This window comes from Oryza sativa, chromosome 10, assembly GCF_034140825.1.
Source record: "Oryza sativa Japonica Group chromosome 10, ASM3414082v1".
NCBI classification, from domain to species: domain Eukaryota; kingdom Viridiplantae; phylum Streptophyta; class Magnoliopsida; order Poales; family Poaceae; genus Oryza; species Oryza sativa.
In genome coordinates, this window is record NC_089044.1 from 9,019,341 (window position 1) to 9,036,769 (window position 17,429).

General features: G+C 42.3%; 2 long non-coding RNA genes across 4 annotated transcripts; one reads left to right on the top strand and one right to left on the bottom strand.

Moving 5' to 3' along the window:
- The first annotated feature begins 436 nt into the window (after positions 1–436).
- LOC136353654 (uncharacterized) lies at positions 437–2,711 on the top strand. The gene is made up of 3 exons (XR_010737031.1): positions 437–1,032; positions 1,366–1,431; positions 2,547–2,711. It is a non-coding gene; the product is annotated as an uncharacterized lncRNA (long non-coding RNA).
- A 7,076-nt stretch (positions 2,712–9,787) lies between these two features.
- On the bottom strand, positions 9,788–12,510 carry LOC9269170 (uncharacterized). 3 transcript variants are annotated; one of them, XR_010736877.1, is made up of 5 exons: positions 12,333–12,510; positions 12,170–12,250; positions 12,018–12,069; positions 10,294–10,349; positions 9,788–10,103 (listed from the first exon to the last, which is right to left on the bottom strand). It is a non-coding gene; the product is annotated as an uncharacterized lncRNA (long non-coding RNA). The 3 variants fall into 3 exon arrangements; XR_010736876.1 differs by having other exon boundaries at positions 12,170–12,253; positions 12,333–12,474; XR_010736879.1 differs by having other exon boundaries at positions 9,955–10,103; positions 10,327–10,349; positions 12,170–12,253; positions 12,333–12,474.
- Between the last annotated feature and the right edge of the window lie 4,919 nt (positions 12,511–17,429).

Genomic DNA, 17,429 nt, shown 5'->3' on the forward strand with positions numbered 1-17,429 from the left:
TGTGGGAAATAAAATTTCCTAAATATAAAGCATGGATGGATTTAATTTTTATTAAATTCTCCATGGTTAATTATACTCTCTGGAATTTTCTCGGATTTTTCGGAGCTCAATTCCTAATTTTAATCATACAAAGAACATTTCAGTAATTACCCACATATTAAATTAATCATTAAATGGTCTGATTATATACTTTTTAAGTACTTTGAGTGTCCAAGTATTTTCATGATTTTTCTTGAAATTATTTGAGCATTGGAAGTATTTTTAACAATTCAAAGGTCATTTTAGTGATTAATTTAATTGGAAAAGTAATTAAAATCCTTTCCTTAGCTTTGGGCTTAATCTGGCCCACCTCTCTCTCCCTTAGCCCGATCCAGCGCCTCCCCTCTTCTCTGCGCAAGTCTAATTTGCTATCCTCCTTCAATCGGGCCGAGGAAATGAAGCCCGGCAGGAAGTCTGCTACAGTGTCGCCCCTAACCTCCAGCCGGTCGATCTCCTCCCTGCCGTGCCCGTGTACAGCGCCGCTTCCTCCACCAAATCCGCCGCATCCCGTGCTCCGTTTGCAAAATTAGTTGAGGGGAAATATTCCTCTTATCCTCCTCTATCCTTTCCCCCAAGAATCGGACTTTATCCCGAAGAAATCAACACGGAATAGAATTCGTTTTCGAGTTTATCTCTCCAACTAACCCTCGGATTTTCCGGCTTCGATTCCTCTCGGTTGGAGTCCGATCTCTTCAATCCAAGCCTATAAATAGCATCCCCTAGTCGTCCTCTTTCGTTTGCCCCATCTCCCGAGCTCTCTCGTGCCCCGTAGTGCCGCCGCCGCGCCACCCAAACCGCCGCCGTCGCCGGCCGGCGAACAGCCGCCTCGCGCCGTCGTATTAGCCGCCGCCGCCGCCTCCTCACGTCGCCGTCGGGTGCGCGTGGAAGAGGGGAAGCTCGGCCGCCCCTTCGCCGTCGCCACCGGTCACCGGAGAGCCGCCGCCGCCGCACAAGCTCGTCGCCGGTCGTCATCCGTCGTCGTTCGTCGCATTGGTTAGTACCGGTGAGATCGCGTTGTTCTCCTCTACGCGTAGGTACCCTCCAAAAGTCCAGTCGAGTCTTCTAGCGCCGGCGAGGTCGTCGCTGATGTCGAGTCGACATTGATGATGTCAGCGATGACGTCATTAATCCCTTTTTCTTAGTTTTCTCTATTAGATGAAAATCGATTAAACTTCGGAAATTCATAACTAAATCATCGTAACTCGGATTCGAGTGGTTCAAGTTGCTAAATTCATCTAAAATCAAAATCTACATGTTAAAAATATCCACATGTACTGTTTTTGCTTGTTTTTGTACTGTTTTGTTGATTTTGTTCTTTTGTTTTAGTTACCGACGTTCCGGAGGAGAGTATTTTCGTTGAGGAAGGTTCGGAAGTGTTTGCGGAAGCTCAAGGCAAGTCACACAGATCCCAAACAACCCTTTGAGCATGTTGAACCCGTTTAAAGCTATTGTTTGATTTCAACTTATGCATTATTTTCGAATGTCATCGGGTGGTGAGCCTTTCCCAATTAATTAATGGCCGAAGATGACTTTATTTTCCTATTAGCTAGAACCTTATATATTAGTTTGGGTTCAGCTAAATGCTATATATATATAATTGCTTAGCCATGCTTAGAAACATTAGCACATGATTGGGATAACTAATGTTACACTATCACTTATGGTTATATTTAATGGTAGCTCAGGATGGTCAATCGTGATTGGTTAATTAATTATTGCCAATTAAAATTTGTCAATGGTGGGTTGTGAGCACATGGTTGTGAAGGTCGTGCTCATTACAATTAAGGACTGGTTCGCGAACTACTGTTGTGAGACATTAACCGTGCCAACCACAAGCCAGCATGTGCAATGGCTTTACCTTTTGTATAGCATGATTCATTGCGGGGCACCAGACTGAGAAGCGGTGAGAAGTCCGTGGAGGTCGCTGGGGAGTCCATGCCTCTGGTTATATTTATAGAGGGGGTGATTATGATCCAGAAATGGTGCACTGTGGTGAGTTGTGTTGTGCAGGGGGTATTGTCATAGCCTCTATTCGGGTACTTTCCAGTATCGCGACGCATGGTAGACATGATGTTGAGGCTGTGTCTTGTGGGTACAGTGGTACACCTCTGGCCAGAGTAAAACTATTCGAATAGCCATGCCCGCCGTTATGGGCGAGTTGAGCAATGTTTTTCGTGATTAGTCTCACACCTCTCACAATAATTATTGATGCTATAACCGGTAATAATTTGTGTAGCTCCTGGTTTGGAGTTAGGTCTGTACAGCCGGGTATGGTTGTTCAGGATGGTTGGGCCTGTGCAGCATGGGTGTGCTGTTCAGTGTTGATTAAAATTTCTGATTAATTACTCTACTGTTTTACTTCTTTTAAATCTTTGCTAAATGCTGCTTTTGCAAATGAGCCTATATTATGCCATCCTTTGGTATCCTTGTGCACTTGCATATTTGCTGTGTGGCTTGTTGAGTATGTCATATGCTCATTCTTACAATAATCATCAAACCTCAAAAAGGATCCAGAAGGAGAAGACGTTTGGCTTATACCCCAGTTGAGCTGCCTGTAGGAGTGGAGCTGAAGCCATCGCTAGACCGTTATTCCGCTGCTGTTTTCTTTTCTTTTGTAAGTATGTACGGTTATTTTTATGATGGATTTGTATATTAAATTGTCAATTTGTGTACCTTGGCTGATTCCTGGATGAGGATTTTTATGCACAAATTAGTTCGGAAATTACTAGTGAATTTCCGGGCGTGACATGTGTGATCCAATTCAGGAGAAGGTAAGGTGGGAAATAGCACCTGTAGGAGACGTAGGAGCAGAAAATGGCTCACGGGAAGCCTGCTGAACCACAATCTGCAGCTTCTCGACCTTGTCTTGCAATTCCACCACCGAACCTTGGAGTTCATCCACGCGTTTCTCCACGACTGTAAAATGAGATTCCACCACCACCTTGAGAGCCATGAACTCAATTCGGCTCTTCTCCTCCGACTGCTCCCTGCGCTTCTCGCTCTCTTCCCACTTGCGATCGGAATCCTCCATCTTCTTCAAGAGTAGATCTAGCTTGCCATCCTGATCGATGACTTTGGCCGCCATCTTGGTCACGTACCTTGGCTTGTCGTACTCCACCGTGATGAAACCTGGCGTTCGATCTCGCTTAGCCAGTTGAGGGAGCCAAAGCTTTTGCGGGATCAGATCATCGAAGCAATCAATTCCCACCTCTCCTAGGAATTACAACAAAATGAGGGGAAATTTTTTTCAGCGAGACTCTGATACCAAATTGTTAGCAACCCAACACCCAATCACTCAAGAACATGCAAGAACAGTAGATAGTTCACCGAATCCGATAGGAGTACCGCCGCCGCCTTCGCTACCGTTCTTTTCTTTCTTGTTCGATTGGAAAGGAAATAGAGTAGTTATAGTATTACATTCCAGTCTCTCTCTCTCTCTCTCTCTCTCTCGCTCACATTACTCCTTGTGGGTCGGGAAGGTGCTCATTTGGCCCATTCCAGCCCATACACTTTAGGATTACATTTACGAATACGACCTATCTTTTCTGTAGAAGTCTGATGCTCCCACTCCAGCTTGTCGCTCCCCTATATATCATCAGGCAAGGGTAGGTTCCTGACAAAGAAGCTTTTGAGGAGGTTAAACAACATTTGTTGAAAGCTCCTGTAGTGTCCTTGCCAAACTTTTCAAGACTTTTGTGGCTGAAACTGATGCACGTGACAAGAGGATTGGGGTTGCCTTGATGCAATCACGCCATCCCATAACTTTCATCAACAAAGCTTTAGGGAAGAAAGCACAAGCATTGTCAACTAATGAGAAAGAGTGTATTGTATGGCAATCTTACTTGCTGTGGAAAAGTGGAAATCATACTTGCACCATAATGAATTTTTAATCCAGTCTGACCACAAAAGTCTAACACATCCGAGTGAACAAATGAGCAAGTAAGACTGAATTAAAAGAGGTTTTGTGAAGTTGATGGGTCTAAATAGGTCTATAGTATCAAATCAAGTAGAAAAAAGGGTGTGATAACGTAGCAGAATATGCTCTATCAAGGAGAGGATGGATGATGAATAAATCCAAGTGTTAGCACCCCGAGATGGATGGAGAAGGTGATAGAGGCGTACCACAAGGACCTAGCAACTAAGCAACTACTGGTTGAATTGAGTCTGAATCCTGAAGGGAAGGAGGGTTTCCAAATCAATGTTAAACATCATGTTCCTAGCTATAGCTGACTATTGCATCATATACCATATTAATTTCTAAGTTTTCGCAATCCACAACCAACAGTGGTTCAATCAATTACTTCACCCAGAAAGATGTACGTGTTACAGTACTACGGTTCCTTGCCTTGCATGCAACTATACGATGTCCACATGTTGATTCAATCCACCTGTCCACACCTTGCTGCCCTCGCATGTGCATCGCTTACCCCGATGCCCTCCATCCTCGCTCCACTAAGGGTGTGTTTGGTTTGTGGTCAAGCAGGGATGGGATATGGCTATCCATTTTTTCAGGGATATGGCCATCCAATTTTTTGTTTGGTTGGATGAGTGGGATAAGCTAAATTTTTGTTTGGATGGAAGGATAAGATGTGGATATGGTGATCCATTTTTCTATTTGGTAGGAAGGATGAGCTCTTACACTCACCTATTGGATGAAATGGTGAGAATACCCCCTTGGTTCACACTTATTTGCATTTACACTATGTAAGAAGGAACATATGCATTGTAAGTTTCTTTTTTTCTCTGGTTGTAAATGTATTGTATCATATGTTTAATTTTTGGATAATAAAGCACATCTTAATATATTCAATGTCATGATGCAGATATAAATTTAAGTTTGATTCCTACACTGGTAGAGGACAAATATTATCCAAATCATGTCCATACATAGATGAGGGATATAGATAAATACAACATATCAAAAGACATCAAAATTGACACTCATAAACCAGATCTGAACAAATACTTCAATGAGCAAAATCATCAGCCCCCTTAATCCATCAACCCACCATATCTAAATTAATCCATTAACCATTGCAACGTTGAGTAGTAGGAGGAAAAAAAAATCTCAGCAGGACGTCGCCCCATTCAGCCACATACATCGTCGCCGGACGGTTGCCTGCACCACCAAGACCCCGCCGCCCCCGCGGCCAAACCCTGTCGCCTGCATGGCCACGCCGCCGGACGTCGCCGCCCGAGCCGCTGAACCGGTTTGCCGCCTGCGCCATAACCGAACGCCGTCGTCCGCGCGGCCGCCCGCGCCGCCGAACCCTGCCCCGCGGCCCCGCCTTGACATCCTTGGCGCCCTCTGTTACAAAATCCTCAAATCTTCATGTCCTCCTCGCGAAGCCCATCACCATCACAGCCGAGTTTATTATACACTTGAACCATTGTTTTTCAATTAAATCAACGGTTTAAGTCAACCCATATTGGCTATGTTTTGGTGATAAAGAATTACAGAAAAATTACATATTTGACCCATATTTATTTTCAATATATTAATATATGCATGCATCATTTTTTTCAGGCCTCCCCTAAATTAAAGAAACCCTGGAAATTTTTCTCGACAAAGCAAAATATAAGTATAATTTTGGGAGTGACTATTAGTCAGTTGCCTGAAAAAAAAATAATTATCAGTCGATCTCTATGTATCGTCCGATCCCATCCAATATCTGATCCCGCCAGGATAAAAAAAAACAGGTAAAACATCTTGAACCATGGACCGCTTATCATCGTGAACTGGTTTTCGGATCTACATTGTTCGATCGGTTCGAATCTTTTGTGTTTTTTATGCTGGTTATTGATTTGGCTGGAGTTTGTTTCGTGCTCTTTTGTTCCATTTGTATGTGCCGAGCCCTTAGCAATTTAGAAGTTATAGTGTAATATGCCTAGCCCTTAGCAGATTCAGAAGTTATAATGTAATACGAGGTCTTTTACGGTGACCTAGACACAGGATCAAATGCAAACAAGCAGTTTAATCTTATAGTGTACTACGCCTTAAACAGCCCATGGGACTAATACAAATCATACAAGCTTGACATTATACACGAAACAACCACAAGAAAAAAAATAGAAATGAAACATTCCCCAAAAATCAACAACTTGTACTAAACAAAACATTAGTTCTTATTAGAGACTCACTGCAATCCCAAAGAATAATTATTTACCAACTTCATCAGACCCAGGCATAGAGCAAATAAAATATAACAATGGAGATCACAGTAAATATTTCATTAGATGCACACTTGCTTCAAGTTGGGTTCGCATCCCCTGCCTTTGAGGCCAAAGGCAAAGTTTGCCGTTGCTGCCATCCAGCACATCCATTTCCTATTCAACGATTGCATGTTTTTTTCCTCAATTTAAGGATGATTAACAGCCAATTAGTTGATAAAATCAATTATGCTGGACCAATTTAAAAGATAATTAATTGATTAATATTGCTAAAAAGAAATCTACGTTTACTCACACCATGTCAAAACACCATGTCAAATCAACATTTATAGAAGATGCAAACTTTTTTCCCATGTAGCCTTTTCTGAGGATTAGCTGTCTATTACTTTTATTTTTACAAATCAACGAAATATAGTCTTGTACAATGAAATTATTTCCTTGAATGAACAGATACCAAATGGTTTCAAAATATAGTTTTTATCTTTTTTTTCTTGATATTCTTTTTGGAGAGTAAATTCTATCACTAAATAGCAGGTACTAGTTAATCACGGAAGGGGTCTAAACCATGTAATGGTTGATCACAGAATGAAGGGTGTGGATGGCTGTAACGGCAAACTTTGCCTTTGGACTCAAAGGCAGATGATGTGAACCCCCTCTACTAACCGATACTAGACGAGAAGCCTGTAACTGCTTGCAGTTAGTACTAATTAATCCATAAATTCTCCTCGCCTAACAATTGGAGGCCCCTCAACTTCTCTTCTGTAAATTAAACCATGGTAGCTGAGAAGCCTGTAACGACTGAAAATACTGATATCTCAAATACCGAATTTTGGGTATGCTATCTTGTATTTTATTGGGCCACGTGGCAACATATATTTTCAGCTAGACCCCATCCCGAAATCTGCCATGTGTTCTCATGAGGGTCTCTAGCAGTTTCCATCCAATGTGCTAGAGCCAGTGCACCTACAGCCTGTAGGCTACAGGTCACATATACTACTAGAGCTTTAGAGCACTAGACAACCAGCGTACAGGTGAAGTGTCTAGAGAAAAATTAATGAGTTAAATTACTTGGCTCCTGGAGAATATAAAGGGGCAACTCCTTTATGGCAATTTTAAGGGTGAAATTAATCCCCTTCAATCCCTTTTTCATTGGAATTAAGCAAATAAGGCCTAAACAATTTTTACTCCATCTCAGTTTGATCAACCCCTTATCAAAAGGCGTCAAAGACCAAAGACACCAAAGCATTTAACATTCTGAAATTAATCCTAATCGATCAAGATGTTCTGTCACTTTGTGTCCAACAGAAAGCTAGTAATTCGCTTGCATAGGTTGAACAATATAAATTAATCCTAGCTGGTTGTATACATGCGTGCTGATTATTACATGATGCATATTTACTCTATGCACGAATAAATAAAGAGACACTTTGTTTTGTTTTATGATGATCATCTTTAAAAAACCTTAGGTATTTATCAAACTGGGATATAAAGAAAACCTCAAAGAGCTATATATTAGATCTGACATATCAGTTCCACCTTTTTCCCCATTATAAATCTGATTATCCACATTGCTCACAAAAATTTCCAAAAAATCGCTTTTGTTTTATCATTGGGAATAATTTCTATGTTTGCCATTTTATGTTTCTTCCAGGTAAGACGACCTTTAATTTTGAAATGCACTAATATATATATTCTTTTGCTTTATTATAATTTTATGCGATGTAGCGTAATTTCTACTTCTCTTAATGGGCCCACGGTGCGCATGTGGACATTTATTACCAAACTTTCATTTATCCATGTTTTAAGAAATAAACAACATTGTTTTTTTTTGTCAAAAAATATGTATGTGTCAGAGATATGGGCCCGGGGTATGCGAAGTGAGGGGAATTTACCTTTCCATCCTGTCGCGTGACCCTACAGCCTGGCCCTACCCCCACACCCCGCGAATCGCAGGAGTGGCCGGGGGGCCTCGGGGTGCCACGTCATGCCCCTCGGGCCCTCGTGCCGCTTTGCCCCGAGGCCCTCGCCCAGCTGCCATCTGGCGGGGGGAGCAAGCGGGGAGGGGGCCCAGGCTGAACCACCTTTAATGCGCACAGCGCCCCAACTGACCCTTGCCGCATTCAATGCGGTAGGGGCAGACGTGCGGCGTGCCCGACTGGCGTGCGTCGGTCAGGAATGACCGGTCTGTGACCGGCCTGTCGCCGGTCACGTCTGACTGGACGGACGGCCGTGCCACCACGTCGCATCTGTCTCCGGCGGAGTAGAGGTAGGTATGACCCGTTCCATCGGAGGGTCATTTGGAGCTCTCTCCACGAGAGAGCGGCCACCACAAGTCTTCACCCATTAATGAGGGAATGATAGGACTGTCCCCTGTGTCAGGCGAGAGACGGCGCTGGGCCCTACTCAAGGACGAGCTGTGGCTTAGCTTCCAGGCGAAGGCACGGGTCGATATCCGATCATGGTAGGGTGGGTCACCATCCGGTAAAAGAGTAGGTAGAGGCGGTACATGTGGTATCCCCTTGAGCTATAAAAGGAGGACCTCGCCCACCGAGAAAGAGGATGACTCTCAAAAAACTGAGCTCTAGGAGAAAAGAAGCGAGAACGCTCTCCGGAGTTTAGGAACCTTTGTAACTCTCAACCTAAATCCCACGCACAGGAGTAGGGTATTACGCTTCATAGCGGCCCGAACCTATATAATCTTGTCGCGTACACGCTGCCTAGCAGCCTTCAGGGCGGATACGTGATTTCTAGAGGCGAGCTCTTTCCCCCGGCCGAACTCACAAAGGGGGATACCACGATCTCCCGCTAGAGAGGTTTACGCCTCGACAGTATGACTTTGGTAAGAATTTTCGAAAACCTTAAATAATTCATAATATCAAAATAAGCAATTAAAAGTATTACATGGAAAATGACTATATGCGATTGCATTTTTTTTTGCATAACAAATATCACCATGAATATATATTGAAACATACCACATCACTGCAATTGGCATATACTTTATTTTTGTCATAAATAGATAAAGAAATTATATGTACCTATAAGCCCGCATCATTTATTCTCCTAATTTGATAGGAGGCCTGGTCGCAAGTGACATCAAAAGCTTGCAGTGTCCTATGATTCACATCATCTTGCGTGTTCATCCACAAGCCACAACTCCAGATGCACTCCCAACGACTGAACTAGAATTTGTTTCTCTGCTCATCCGATTAAGTCACTCTCCATGATCCCTTCCTCAGATTAATCTGTTTAGGCATATTTTACGATTATTTGCAATTTTGTTTTCCTGATCAGCCTCCTTTCTTACTTTGCAGGATTGCATCAATGTCATGTTATTCTGCATATAATATTATCTGAAGCCAGTACCTTCGTTTAACGGTATGCATTACAGTCATCTAATCTTAATCTTTTGTTTGATTACATGCATGTCATACTGCGGTTTGTGATTTTTATTCTCGGCAAAATGGACATGTCCCCGGTGATCACAGTTCTTTGTGCGTTCAGAAAAACTAGAAAGAAACACGCGCTACGCTGCGTGCGATGATGATTGTATTAACATACAACAATGCATAATAAGTATTCTCCTGCACTTTAATGTGTAAAGAGCAGTGCATAGTCAAAATCTTTCACTGCCAATGTACAAAATGCATACATGACTCATGGCCAAGCAGGCCTTTATATGTTACTGCAACCTAAAAGATGATACATCAATATAAGAACTGGGCTATAAAATGACCACCTTATATAAAAACTAAATAAATTGATAATTGCATCTTTCATGTACATATACTTGCATAGCTTAACAATTCAGACATACTGTAGATTTCTCCTGCTTCGTGGAAGAACACGGATATATCATTGTAATATCTGGAAATCCAGATGCCCACCAATTCCTGACAAAGCATAAAGGTAAAAATAAATCTATTTGTTTGGGTTAATTAAATTCAAGATGTGTCAAAATTGACTTAAGAGTCAATATAACAGATCATTAACACTGGTCATATGTAAATTGAGATATTGAGGTATATTTGAAATGGGATTTTTTTTCATAAAAAAGTATTTGTAGCTATGGTTAGGAAATACTGTAGAATCAGACTGCAAGTGGTAGAGATGAACCATGTGCTGATTTTGAACACCACCTACAACAAAAAGAAGCAATCCATGAAAATTGGTCAACTAAGATAATGTCCGCAATAGAAGGTCAAAATGACCACATAAGACATCATAATAAAGATTGGATAGGATCTATGTGTTAGTATAAAGCAAAATGAGTTAACTAAAAAGTTCGCATGTAAACCACAAAGAATGAGCTGAATAGAAGTGTACTAATTATTGCAGTAGCAACTTAAGGAGCAGCAAAAAAACCACATTTAGCTCATCAAATATTACCAAACTATTGATGATCCAATACTGAAAATGAAACTATTCCTCAGCTAATCGGTCCTGCAATGCAACGCAAGAAAAACCTAATCCAATAACTCCTAATAAATTAGATAATATGTTTTAAGTTTTACTAATGATGAATTAGATATATTGCTGGACTTTAACATATTTTCAAAAACATGGTAAATTTATCTCCTAGAGTTGGATGTAAAGATTAAAGTTAGACTTTCTATGCAATAAGATGTACTATACAGTTCATGAACTGAACAAATTTATAGAAAGCACGACCTAGGAGGACATGACCCATGAGGTCTAGAGAACTTTTGGGTTATTCATAATCTCTAGATCAAGATTCATGGTACTAAATGTGTAATCCTCTATGTGGAAACTGCAAAATAGTCCTGGCATGTTATAGTATCCAAGAACAATTTTCGTAAACTCCTCTCGAAAAAGTAAAAAACTGAATAATTGCTATTACAGCTGAATACATAACTTGTATGTTTAGAGAATAAGTTATATAGGTGACAGAATATGTGCGCCATACAAAGAGGAGAACATGGGGAGTCCATGTGAACGGTTCAACTTAGTACTGCAAGCACTCGTGTAAACAGGTAAAACCGATCTATATAGACTACCGAGCAGAGAATGAAGAAGCACATCTAGACTTTCCCGCATGACCAAGAAGAAAAAACTGAACACAACTTGCTTCACATTTGTAATTTGGGCATGCAAAAACAAATGGTTTGCTCTAACATAGAGCAAATGTTCTAGCAGCGAGAACAATTGGGTTGCAAAGACAAAAGGAAGATCTAACATGGAGCAAATTTTATAGTAGCAAGAACAATTGGTTCGCGGAGCTAATTCAGGTAAGAATTGCTCTCAAAAACGGTAGGATTTAGCTATCTAAGGTATGCTCAAATCTGACAACATGGCTGCAGAGGCAAATTAGTAAAGATAATAATTCACATTACACTCAGTAAACAATAATTGAAGAACTTGATGGGTTTTACCTTGAATCAAAGGTTTGATGTAGGCAAGCAACCTTTAATATATAGAAGCTAAACTCTTAATAATCATGCGGAGTGAAATAAGATGTAGTGAGATAATAATATAGCTTGTTATCATGAGAAGTACTCCGTCGTATACATGGGCTGCTAGCAATCCCTGGCTGCGCCAAGCTGCCATTGCATGGATGGCCAAGCAAACCAGTTTAGCAGAGCTTGTTGTGGCACTCCGTCGCAGGCTGCATTTGCACAGCCACACATGCCTCTTGGAGAACAGCACATTCGTATGGGCTGCTAAGTAGCTTGTTCTTCTCCATATCAAAACATCAAGGAGAGCATTCCAGCGAGCAAAATGTAGATGGATATATGCACTCAACTACAAACTTTAAAATTTAAGGGATCCATTTGGGGAAAACTCACCGGGGTTGGCAGAAGTTTCTTGAGTGGATTAAGACATACGTGCTAACTCCAACTATTTGATTGTAATGAATATACAAATGATTAGGACAACAATCATATGAACACGGCCATGCCTGAACTAACAAAAGCAGAAACATATATGCGCATCTTACCTGCAACTGGTAGAAATAAAATCCAAGCAACCTATGGAGTACCAGCAGATCTTTTGCCATTAGATAGGTTGCTTTGAACCACTGCTGCAAGAAAAAAAGGGGGATCGAACCAAAAAAATGAAATCCAGCAAGATGAGAGAGAAAATTAGATGGGGAAAATTACCTGTTGTAAATGCGATGAGATCTTGCCGCAGAAAAAGAACTGATGCGAGGGGGAGGGAGCGCACTGCCACAGAGAAAAAAAAAAGGTGGAGGGCGCCGTGGGGGGATTCGCGTGCCCGTGCCTTGCCCCCATCCTTACCAAGATGTGACCGTCCTCACTGGCAGATGAGGATGGTGGCCGGTGGCGGCTCACGTTCCTCTTCTCCAGGCGGATGGATTTTTTATTGCAGATGCGGCGACCTGATTGGAAAGAGCGGCAGTGGCGGAAGCACTCTGTTCACGATTAGAGGAGGGCGACATTGCGGCGGCAGCACACGTAAGGGAAGAGGCGGGAAGGCGGTGGCGAGGCAGAGTTAAAAGAGGAGAAGAGGCGGCGACGGCTTGCATCCCCTCCACCGCGGAGGCAGAGGTGGCCAAACGGGCGGCACGGCCCGGCCCGGCACGGGCACGGTTCCGGCACGGCCCGTTTCGGCACGGCCCGCTAGGCACGGCTGATGAAACGGGCCGTGCCGTGCCGGCCCACGTGCCGAGCCGCCGGCCCAAGCACGGCCCGTGGATGGCCGGGCCGTGCCCGTGCCGGCACGGCACGCCCGCGGCCCACGGGCCGTTCGGGGGCACGGCGGCCCGTGTGCACAGTTTTTTTTTTAAAAAAAAAAAAGCAAAGGAAATGTATAAGGAAAAAAAATTAAAAATGGAAATAAAATGTTTAAAAAAAAGTAATGATTTACTAATGTTAAAAAATGAAAAAATGGTATTTAAAAAATGGAAATAAAAGTTTTTTAAAAAAGTAATGATTTGCTAATGTTAAAAAAAAAGAAAAAATGGTATTTTTTTGTTGTGTTGAAAAATTTAAAAATATAGATTGTGATTCATTATTATGAAATAATTTAAAGGTAAATCCACACTTGCGAAAATATTGCAAAAGAATTTGTTAAAAATAGTAATGACCTTTATTGATGTTTATATCATTACAGGATACAATGATACATGCTGCGGTGCTGCCTCGTTAAAAACTTTGTCATGTAAAAACTCATAGGGGAAAATGAGAAAACCATGACAAAGAAAAGAGTACAGCTCAAAGGTCAGAACTACTTCTAACAAAATTCTACTGGGGTTGGTCTGGATCCAGGTAGAGTTGCTCGAAGTGGGCGGCCAATTCTTGGTTGTCCGCAGTGTATTGGGCATGTTGTCGAGCAAGCTCCCAGTCTTTAACGCTTAGTAGCATTTCGACGTGGTCGCTGCGCAGAGTCGTCCTCCGGTCTTCGATGATTCGGCCGCATAGACTGAAGGCCGATTCGGAGGACACCGTCGACACGGGCACCGTCAACACATCCCGTGCTAGTTTTGAAAGCACAGGATATGTTATCTTGTGGTCATTCCACCACCCGAGGACGTTGAAATCTTGTGCTTCGTGGTGGATGGCGTCGCTGTCCAAATAACCGGACAACTCTTCGGCCACAACATGCGAAGAGGCGTCTCCACTTGTAGCCGACGAACTGCCACCACCTTGGATTGAACTTGAAGACGATCCACCCCAAATCCTACCCCACTGTATCTTCTTCTTACCTGTAGTGGGGATAGGAGGGGGTCTCCGCTGGCGAACTTCCTGAAACTTTACTTCATATCTTCCAAAAACCTCATATAATTTACGTCTAACCTCAGTATAAAAAGAACTATAATCTACACCTATAGTATCTCCAACAAGTGATAAAATAGCAGACAATCCCCTTAATTTACACCTAGGATCTAAAACAAAAGCAAGAGCATACAACATAGGTATATTTTTCCAATATTTCAAATATTTTTGTTTCATGTGAAAGACAGGTTCAGTTAGAACGTCATCATTTTCGTATTCTTTAAATAAAGTAGCAATTTCAAGAAGGTTGTGCAAAATTATATTAGCAGTTGGATAATAAACATGTGACAATGTTAGAGTAGAATCATAAAAAGTTTCTAGAAATTGGTAAAATTTTTGGACAATTGCCCAAACATGCTCGTTCAGTACTGAAGACCCGTCACTGTTTCTTGGGCCACCACGTGACTGAACAAAATCAGAAAGTAAACTACTATAAGGTAAAACAACTTTTAACATTAAATACGTTGCATTCCACCGATGCTCTGCATCGGTGGCAAACTTACGAGCTTCCACACCGGCCGCAATGCAAAACCTCTTCCATGCAGCAATCCGCGGGTTAGAAGCAGTTAACCACGCGATTGCTTGACGAACAGCATCGATGTGGTCACCTACCCTCTTCATGCCAGTCTTAACAATCAAATTAATTATATGACATGCACAACGCTGATGGAGTAGAAAAGATTGAGCATACACACAAAATAAAGGTTGCAATATTTCAATAGCCCTAGAATTAGCAGATGCATTATCTAGGGTGACAGCAAATATTTTATCAGCAAGATTAAATTCATTAATTACTTCCCTAATTCTTTCAGCTATGTTTTCTCCTGTATGTGAGACATCTATTAACCTAAGCCCTAAAACTCTCTTTTGTAATTGCCAATCATCATCAACAAAATGAACAACTACGCTAAGATAATCCTCTCTAGCTCTACTACTCCATATATCTGAAGTAACACAAACAGAGAAAGTACATGTACTAAACAGTTCCTTAAGTGCAGTTGCTTCCTTGTGATAAACATTCTCTAAATCTCTAGTTGATGTTTGCCTACTCACAGCTTTAAACCTAGGGTTATGAGATTGCTGAATGTAATGTTCAAAAGCAGGGGACTCCCCAAAGTTCAGGGGTAAATCTTGCCTGGCGATTAACCGGACAAGAGATTCCCGAGCAACCATGGGATCGTACTCCCAACTGCGTACCGTACCGTCTGGGTTTAGCATAAGTTGCTGCTGCCGGAGTTGTATTCCTTGCTTCTTGGCACACGACTCCGCATGGCGCTTGAGGTGACCTGTACCACCAGAAGAACGAGCAGATAAAATTTGCCTACATATTCTACAACGGGCTTTCGATACCTCCCTTCCGTCGGGGCATGTTTCCTTTATCTCGTCGAAGCTTTGCCACACACCGGAGGTTCTCGATCTCTTCGAGCCGGTGTGTGTCGAAACACTTCCGCTCGCGGTTCCGGAAAATCCTTCCGAAGCTGTCGCCTCCTGAACCGGTACCTCCTCAACGACAGCCGTATGAACCGGTACCTCCTCCACAGATGGTGGAGTTGGAGCCGATCCGGAGGTACCGTCAAACCCCGACATGTAGTTGGGGTCGAAATCACCCAAGGTGAACGACGGCGACTGGTATGGAAAGTTCGGATCCATTCTGAAAATTTAAACCGACATAAACAAATTTTCGAATATTTATTGAATTCACAAACACAATACAAATAATACACAAATTTGAATATTACTTACATCTTTCCAACCGCGAGCTCTTCAAACCTCTGCGATCAAACTGTTGAACTACGAAACTAATTTTGATTTTTGACAAAATTTGAGCAAATTTTGTCAAAATCAAAAAAAAATGCACACTTGAGAACAAAGAGAGCACTTAAAACACTTGAGAGCACAAGATGAGGAGTGTGGGATGAGGAGAAATGGCTGGGGTTCATGCCCTATTTATAGGGCGAAATTTGAGATTTTTTGGAATTTTTTCGGAATTTTTATGAATTTTTTAGCCTCCCAACGGTTATTTTCAAATTTCAACGGTCAAATAGCCGTTAGTGCCACGTGTCGCCGTCCCATTGGACCGCCGCCCGCCTGCCGCGCCTGACGGGCCGCCGCCGTGCCGTGCCGGGCCGTGCCGCGGGCCGTGCCGTGCCGGCCCGCTACAGTAGCCGGGCCGTGCCGTGCCGGCCCGCCTGCGCGGGCAGCGGCCCAAGCACGGCACGGCTAAACGGGCCGTGCCGGCACGGCCCGTTACTGTAGCAGGCCGTGCCGGGCCGTGCCTGCTACAGGTCCGGCCGTGCCGCGCGCGGCCCGTTTGGCCCGGCCCATTTGGCCACCTCTACGCGGAGGAGACCGGGGTCGCCGTAGGTAGAGGGCACATGGACGGTTAGATCGAGCCTATCGTGAGATCAGACGGAGGACGTTGGCGGGAACTGTCGCGTAGTTAATAGAAAGCGTGGGGTTTTTTCTGCAAAAGATCGGCTGACGTGGTGTGCTAACTTTTCACCGATCCTACGGGGTTTAGAGAGGTTAATATACTTACACACGTTTATTCTTTTCATTATTCGTTCCAAATTGTACTATAGAAGACAAATGTATTCCTTAGAAGAAATATAAGTACTCCTTACTATAGAGGGCTAATGTACTACATAGTAAATTATTATATATATGTTTTTCGAAGAAAATATAATTTTCGGGCTATCTTCTTTGACATCACATTTAAATTTACTGTCATGCGACTTAATTCATAACATGTTTATTCTTCTTATCATTCTACTCCCTCCGTTTCACAATGTAAGTCATTTTACCATTTCTCACATTCATATTGATGTTAATGAATCTAAACATATATATTTATCTAGTTTCATTAACATTAATATGAATGTGAGAAATGCTAGAATGACTTACATTATAAAACAGAGGAAGTATATAATTTTGGTTCCTTGAAACATTGACTAGAAAAGAAATTGGGTATTTCATCTATAGTCTTTTTTTAGGGATATGTAGCTTTTTTTTTATTTCATTTTTTTGGCAGCTATATAATTCAAATGCGGATCATGCGGATCGTACATTGGTCATATATTCTCAACAAGTTGTAAGTATATTTAACTAGATTGTTTTCACTAATATTACACATTGACAATTACTCTTTTAAGCTCGCAGCAACGCGCGGGGTATCAACTAGTTTATATTAGGAAGCAACTAACCAACCCAACACCCTATTTTTCTAGATTGAGACCATCCACTTCTGCGCCTATTTTCCTGGATCGACCAAGAGGGAAGGTTTTTCCCTGTGTGCCATTAAAAAAGATGGTGTCTGCCCTTGTGCCACTAAAAAGTTTGAGCCTCCCTTTATGCCATCGTCGAATTTTATCGTGCCCTCCACACCATTTCGTCGCTATTCTGTTTGGGTTTAACCATTTGGTAGCTCTGACATATGGGCCGGGTAGAAAAAATGTCGCTCCT